General features: G+C 31.3%; 1 long non-coding RNA gene across 2 annotated transcripts; it reads left to right on the top strand.

Annotated features, from left to right (window-relative positions):
- The first annotated feature begins 602 nt into the window (after positions 1–602).
- LOC139893009 (uncharacterized) lies at positions 603–6,668 on the top strand. Of its 2 annotated transcripts, none has more exons than XR_011774307.1 (4): positions 603–870; positions 1,165–1,378; positions 5,409–5,505; positions 6,367–6,668. It is a non-coding gene; the product is annotated as an uncharacterized lncRNA (long non-coding RNA). The 2 variants fall into 2 exon arrangements; XR_011774306.1 differs by having other exon boundaries at positions 5,409–5,532.
- Positions 6,669–7,174: the final 506 nt, after the last annotated feature.

The raw sequence follows: 7,174 nt of genomic DNA, 5'->3' as shown, positions 1-7,174 counted from the left end.
AATTTACTATAGCTTTTTACGGAAGTTGCAGTTATTAGCGAAATACTCAAGAAAAACTCAGGAATCTTCTTCTATTGATGAATATCGCTCTTACGTTTACCGAACGTCCAACCACGTCCAACCATCTCATCCCATTCTGATTAACAATAACTTTTAGTTTATACTAGCGAAATGATCCGTGAAATCACGGGTTTGTTTAAACGAAACAATTTAATGACATGTTTTAGGTATTAAGTGAATGTAAATGTTAAAGTCATTTATTTTAATGACATGTAGAGACATTGACATATGTAACGTAATTAATTTCGTAAAAAGAATTCATATTTGAATATTAATAATATAATAATTATAATTATCTCTTTATAATATAATAACAAAACCAATAATAGATCATCTAAAATTTCAAACACTAATCATAGCCTTCCATTATCATTAACATCTATAATCTACACCATCCAAATTTTCTAATCAACGTTATGACCTCATAATCACCTTTAGTAGTAATTCAGTGACTAAATTGCCCTTGATATTAAAAAAGACGGGATCAAGATGGTAAATTAGGGGTTCTGCAAAATTAAATTCATTCACGATCAAACAAGAAAAACAGCCTGATTTCCTCTCAAAAAATACACGACAGATCTTCAAAATCAAGATTACATCTTCATTAACCTGAATCAATTTCGCATATCGTAACAGTACAAGAAGGAGATATGGTTTGATTTTGATCTCAATCAAACAATAATATTAAACAGAGACCGATTAACTTCCGTTTCATAAATCGTTAGCACTCAAGGATCGATTTTCTGTTGAAGGGGAAGAAATTCGTCGAATTATCTGATTGGTTCTTTCAAATTTAATATATGCAAGGAGGTACCAAATTTTGATTTCTAGGTTAAATTCAAATTTTGATGTTTCATTTAATTAATTTGTATTAAATTGAAGAGTAATTGGATTAAATGTATGTATATATTTGATCTGATTTAATACATAAGTATTGAATTGAATAAATTAATGAATTTATGTGTGGTGGATATATCCCGTTGAGCTGTTTTTCCAATTGCTAGACTCGACCATCACAGATACATACTGACAGTAAAAAAAATATTTATGAGTTTATGTTCTAACAATAATGCTCTTTGGGTCATGGTGAATACATTTGCCAAGATTTGAGCCTTTAACGGATACACAAGTTGTGAACTTATCGAGATTGAGACACACTTGTCGTCAAGCGGAAGATGCATTGAGTTGAGGAATCGAAAAACTTGAACAAACGTTGGCTCAAAGTGTTGCTAATAATATTACAGAAGGTAGAAACTATGACACACGTATGAAGGCGGTGATTTAGGGGCTCGAAGCGCTAGAAAACTTCTCGAATAAGGTAAACACAGCTCAACATCTCTGATGCGTCTGCCATGTGCGATGAAATAGTGTTCCATTAAGTTTGGATCATTAATACGTTGGTTATGGCATTTGGTTCTTGCTTTCCTTATCTAACTAATGTCATAGTTCTTTCTTCTTATTATTACTTTTCTTTTTATATTATTCGGCTCGAGAAATTTGTTTGTTAGATCACATATTGGTGGTTACTTACTTGCTCATTTGCCAGTTTGATATCTCAGGGATCTTAGGCATTTTATGTGAAATGACATTTTTGTAGTGACCCGAACTTTTCCATGTTTATATATATTAATTGAGATTGATATTTACATGATTAAATGTTTCCAACATGTTAAGCAATCAAACTTGTTAAGACTTGATTAATTGAAATATGTTTCATATAGACAATTGACCACCCAAGTTGACCGGTGATTCACGAACGTTAAAACTTGTAAAAACTATATGATGACATATATATATGGATATATATATAGTTAACATGATACTATGATAAGTAAACATATCATTAAGTATATTAACAATGAACTACATATGTAAAAACAAGACTACTAACTTAATGATTTTTAAACGAGACATATATGTAACGATTATCGTTGTAAAGACGTTTAATGTATATATATCATATTAAGAGATATTAATACATGATAATATCATGATAATATAATAATTTAAAATCTCATTTGATATTATAAACATTGGGTTAACAACATTTAACAAGATCGTTAACCTAAAGGTTTCAAAACAACACTTACATGTAACGACTAACGATGACTTAACGAATCAGTTAAAATGTATATACATGTAGTGTTTTAATATGTATTTATACACTTTTGGAAGACTTCAATACACTTATCAAAATACTTCTACTTAACAAAAATGCTTACAATTACATCCTCGTTCAGTTTCATCAACAATTCTACTCGTATGCACCCGTATTCGTACTCGTACAATACACAGCTTTTAGATGTATGTACTATTGGTATATACACTCCAATGATCAGCTCTTAGCAGCCCATGTGAGTCACCTAACACATGTGGGAACCATCATTTGGCAACTAGCATGAAATATCTCATAAAATTACAAAAATATGAGTAATCATTCATGACTTATTTACATGAAAACAAAATTACATATCCTTTATATCTAATCCATACACCAACGACCAAAAACACCTACAAACACTTTCATTCTTCAATTTTATTCATCTAATTGATCTCTCTCAAGTTCTATCTTCAAGTTCTAAGTGTTCTTCATATATTCTACAAGTTCTAGTTACATAAAATCAAGAATACTTTCAAGTTTGCTAGCTCACTTCCAATCTTGTAAGGTGATCATCCAACCTCAAGAAATCTTTGTTTCTTACAGTAGGTTATCATTCTAATACAAGGTAATAATCATATTCAAACTTTGGTTCAATTTCTATAACTATAACAATCTTATTTCAAGTGATGATCTTACTTGAACTTGTTTTCGTGTCATGATTCTGCTTCAAGAACTTCGAGCCATCCAAGGATCCATTGAAGCTAGATCCATTTTTCTCTTTTCCAGTAGGTTTATCCAAGGAACTTAAGGTAGTAATAATGTTCATAACATCATTCGATTCATACATATAAAGCTATCTTATTCGAAGGTTTAAACTTGTAATCACTGGAACATAGTTTAGTTAATTCTAAACTTGTTCGCAAACAAAAGTTAATCCTTCTAACTTGACTTTTAAAATCAACTAAACACATGTTCTATATCTATATGATATGCTAACTTAATGATTTAAAACCTGGAAACACGAAAAACACCGTAAAATCGGATTTACGCCGTCGTAGTAACACCGCGGGCTGTTTTGGGTTAGTTAATTAAAAACTATGATAAACTTTGATTTAAAAGTTGTTATTCTGAGAAAATGATTGTTATTATGAACATGAATCTATATCCAAAAATTATGGTTAAACTCAAAGTGGAAGTATGTTTTCTAAAATGGTCATCTAGACGTCGTTCTTTCGACTGAAATGACTACCTTTACAAAAACGACTTGTAACTTATTTTTCCGACTATAAACCTATACTTTTTCTGTTTAGATTCATAAAATATAGTTCAATATGAAACCATAGCAATTTGATTCACTCAAAACGGATTTAAAACGAAGAAGTTATGGGTAAAACAAGATTGGATAATTTTTCTCATTTTAGCTACGTGAAAATTGGTAACAAATCTATTCCAACCATAACTTAATCAACTTGTATTGTATATTATGTAATCTTGAGATACCATAGACACGTATACAATGTTTCAACCTATCATGTCGACACATCTATATATATTTCGGAACAACCACAGACACTCTATATGTGAATGTTGGAGTTAGCTATACAGGGTTGAGGTTGATTCCAAAATATATATAGTTTGAGTTGTGATCAATACTGAGATACGTATACACTGGTTCGTGGATTGATTCAAGATAATATTTATCGATTTATTTCTGTACATCTAACTGTGGACAACTAGTTGTAGGTTACTAACGAGGACAGCTGACTTAATAAACTTAAAACATCAAAATATATTAAAAGTGTTATAAATATATTTTGAACATACTTTGATATATATGTATATATTGTTATAGGTTCGTGAATCAACCAGTGGCCAAGTCTTACTTCCCGACGAAGTAAAAATCTGTGAAAGTGAGTTATAGTCCCACTTTTAAAATATAATATTTTTGGGATGAGAATACATGCAGGTTTTATAAATGATTTACAAAATAGACACAAGTACGTGAAACTACATTCTATGGTTGAATTATCGAAATTGAATATGCCCCTTTTTATTAAGTCTGGTAATCTAAGAATTAGGGAACAGACACCCTAATTGACGCGAATCCTAAAGATAGATCTATTGGGCCTAACAAACCCCATCCAAAGTACCGGATGCTTTAGTACTTCGAAATTTATATCATATCCGAAGGGTGTCCCGGAATGATGGGGATATTCTTATATATGCATCTTGTTAATGTCGGTTACCAGGTGTTCACCATATGAATGATTTTTATCTCTATGTATGGGATGTGTATTGAAATATGAAATCTTGTGGTCTATTATTATGATTTGATATATATATATAGGTTAAACCTATAACTCACCAACATTTTTGTTGACGTTTTAAGCATGTTTATTCTCAGGTGATTATTAAGAGCTTCCGCTGTCGCATACTTAAATAAGGACGAGATTTGGAGTCCATGCTTGTATGATATTGTGTAAAAACTGCATTCAAGAAACTTATTTTGTTGTAACATATTTGTATTGTAAACCATTATGTAATGGTCGTGTGTAAACAGGATATTTTAGATTATAATTATTTGATAATCTACGTAAAGCTTTTTAAACCTTTATTGATGAAATAAAGGTTATGGTTTGTTTTAAAATGAATGCAGTCTTTGAAAAACGTCTCATATAGAGGTCAAAACATCGCAACGAAATCAATTAATATGGAACGTTTTTAATCAATAAGAACGGGACATTTCAATTTTCTGTAAAAAAAATTTGATAAAAAAAAATATGAAGTCTGACGTCAAATGTCCGTACAATCAGGAAAAAAAGAAGGAATTTGTAGGCGTCTAACTTCTCTTCTTAGATCACCTTCTATGAAGCTACCAATTTTTTTTTTTTTTTGCTCAATAGGTACGGAAACTTTACTTAAGAACACATTGTTGATTCTGCAGATTATCTTAGTTATGGATGTTTATTAGTTATGGTTGTTTATTCATTAAAATGCAAGTTATGAGGCTATTAGTTCAATACGTTCATTGTTTATTAGGAACCAGGCTTAGAATTATTTTCATCTCACTGGCATAAACATTTCAATATACAAAAAGTTGCCAATATATAGTGGTTACTGGATCATGTTTCAAAATGATCACTACTTTTCTTACGAGTTCCACATAAGCACTGTGTCATACAATCATTTGTTTGCTACTTAATTGTAACGGGTCAATCTACCTTAAATAAACCTTGTATGATTTTAGGGGCGGTTCAAAAATCAACCAGGCCAGGTGAAAGCTTTCGGCATGCTTGCAGGAGGTTCTGAAATCACGCCAATGTTTTACTTATGCCTGGAAAACGGTTCGTGTTGGGTCGGCACCCAAACGGGTCAGATTCATTGGTCAGTATAAACAAGTCATGTCTAAATGGGTTGGATCAAGACCTGAACAAGCTCGGGTGAAAATGGATCATTTGTGAAATGGGTCAAAATTTTTAACCAGTTTTATCGGTTTTCACATTGACACGTGAAACTCAATTTTCAGTTTTATTCAGATTTTTGGTTTTTTATGGTTCAAACGGGTCATAATTGAAACGCGAAACTTAAAATTAAATTTTAAAAAGCGAAACTGAAAACTATATTGATAAATGTGAAAATGAAAATGGAAATGCGAAAAGAGAAACGGAAAACGCAAAATTGAAACTTAAATGCCAAACTAAAGCATGAAACTAAAAACTGAAAGACGAACCTGAAAACAAGATGAAAATTGTTCAAATATATTAATGGGTTTGAAATGGGTTTCAACGGGTCTAGATGGAACCTTTAATATATTAATGGCCTTAAGATAGGTCTATATTGTAACCCCTCCTTTTATTTATTCAAGACCCAGTTGACCCAAATTTGAGAGTATGGGTCTCAATTGCCAGGTATGGTTTTACTTATTGGTGAATTTTATTGAGTATACATCCGAGATGCAATTTCAGTTCTAAATCTATCGAGGGGGCCAAAACATATTGCTCATTTTTATTGAATCATTATACGGTGTTATTTAGTACCTGGTGTTAGTTAGTACCTGTACTGGAAAAAATATAATATAATCATTTGTTAACACATGTTCACAATCAATAGATTTTTTTTTTTTTGCATTAGGATATTATGATTAAATGTTAGTCTTTGGGATACTAAGGAACTTAAGGAAGTCTTATTGTGTTTGTGTGATGCAGGAGAAAGGAAGTTCTGTAGTCTCTATAGTCATGACACATACTTCGAATTCAAATGAGAGGCATTTCATTTGTGTCCTTTTTTCTTTATACTCTTTTTAACGAGTCCCGAGTTTCATTGTAACACTGTAAGACCTGAACATTAACTTCATAATGGTGGACGTTAATAAAATAAATGATGCTATATGTGTTTTAGATGTATGAGTTGGCTTCTCATCATCTATGCTAGCGAACAGTTGTGATGGCTGAATCCCTTAAATTGTGGATTCTGGAGCTGATAAATGTTGTCTTATTTTTAAGCTTCACTTCCCTATTTGTCATTGATGATCTTTCTTCTACAACGAGTAAGTACTAACATCATATCATTGAATTGTTATAAGTGCATTCTTAGCCAAATATGATGTACATTATAAAAGATGACTAATACTTTGCGTCTAAAAACTCTGTTATCAAAACCGCCCTACTTGCAGAATTAAAATGTTTTAGCTTTTTGTGCGTTTTATTGGTCAACGTTGTCGAAAATGGATTACTTGGTTGATCACTTGATTAAGCATGTGAAACGATATAGGAATGGAATGAGTGTGAAAGTTTTGTAGTGGTTCTATTGAACACTTGAAGTGGTGTTTTTATTTATCAATACTTTTCCATGTTAGCATTTAATGTAATTTCCATCTCTAAGTTTAGACATTACCTGAATTGCTTCTAATAACATATTTTTATGACGATATTGTGACAGGACTTGAATTTTGAATTTTAGCATTATTGTTTTGTGATGGTCACTGGAGCTTTAATCTTGGACTTCTTTTTGGGT

The sequence above is a fragment of the Rutidosis leptorrhynchoides genome, chromosome 2, assembly GCF_046630445.1.
Source record: "Rutidosis leptorrhynchoides isolate AG116_Rl617_1_P2 chromosome 2, CSIRO_AGI_Rlap_v1, whole genome shotgun sequence".
NCBI lineage: Eukaryota > Viridiplantae > Streptophyta > Magnoliopsida > Asterales > Asteraceae > Rutidosis > Rutidosis leptorrhynchoides.
Note: the sequence above shows the minus strand (reverse complement) of the source record. Positions and strands in the feature narration are given on the sequence as shown.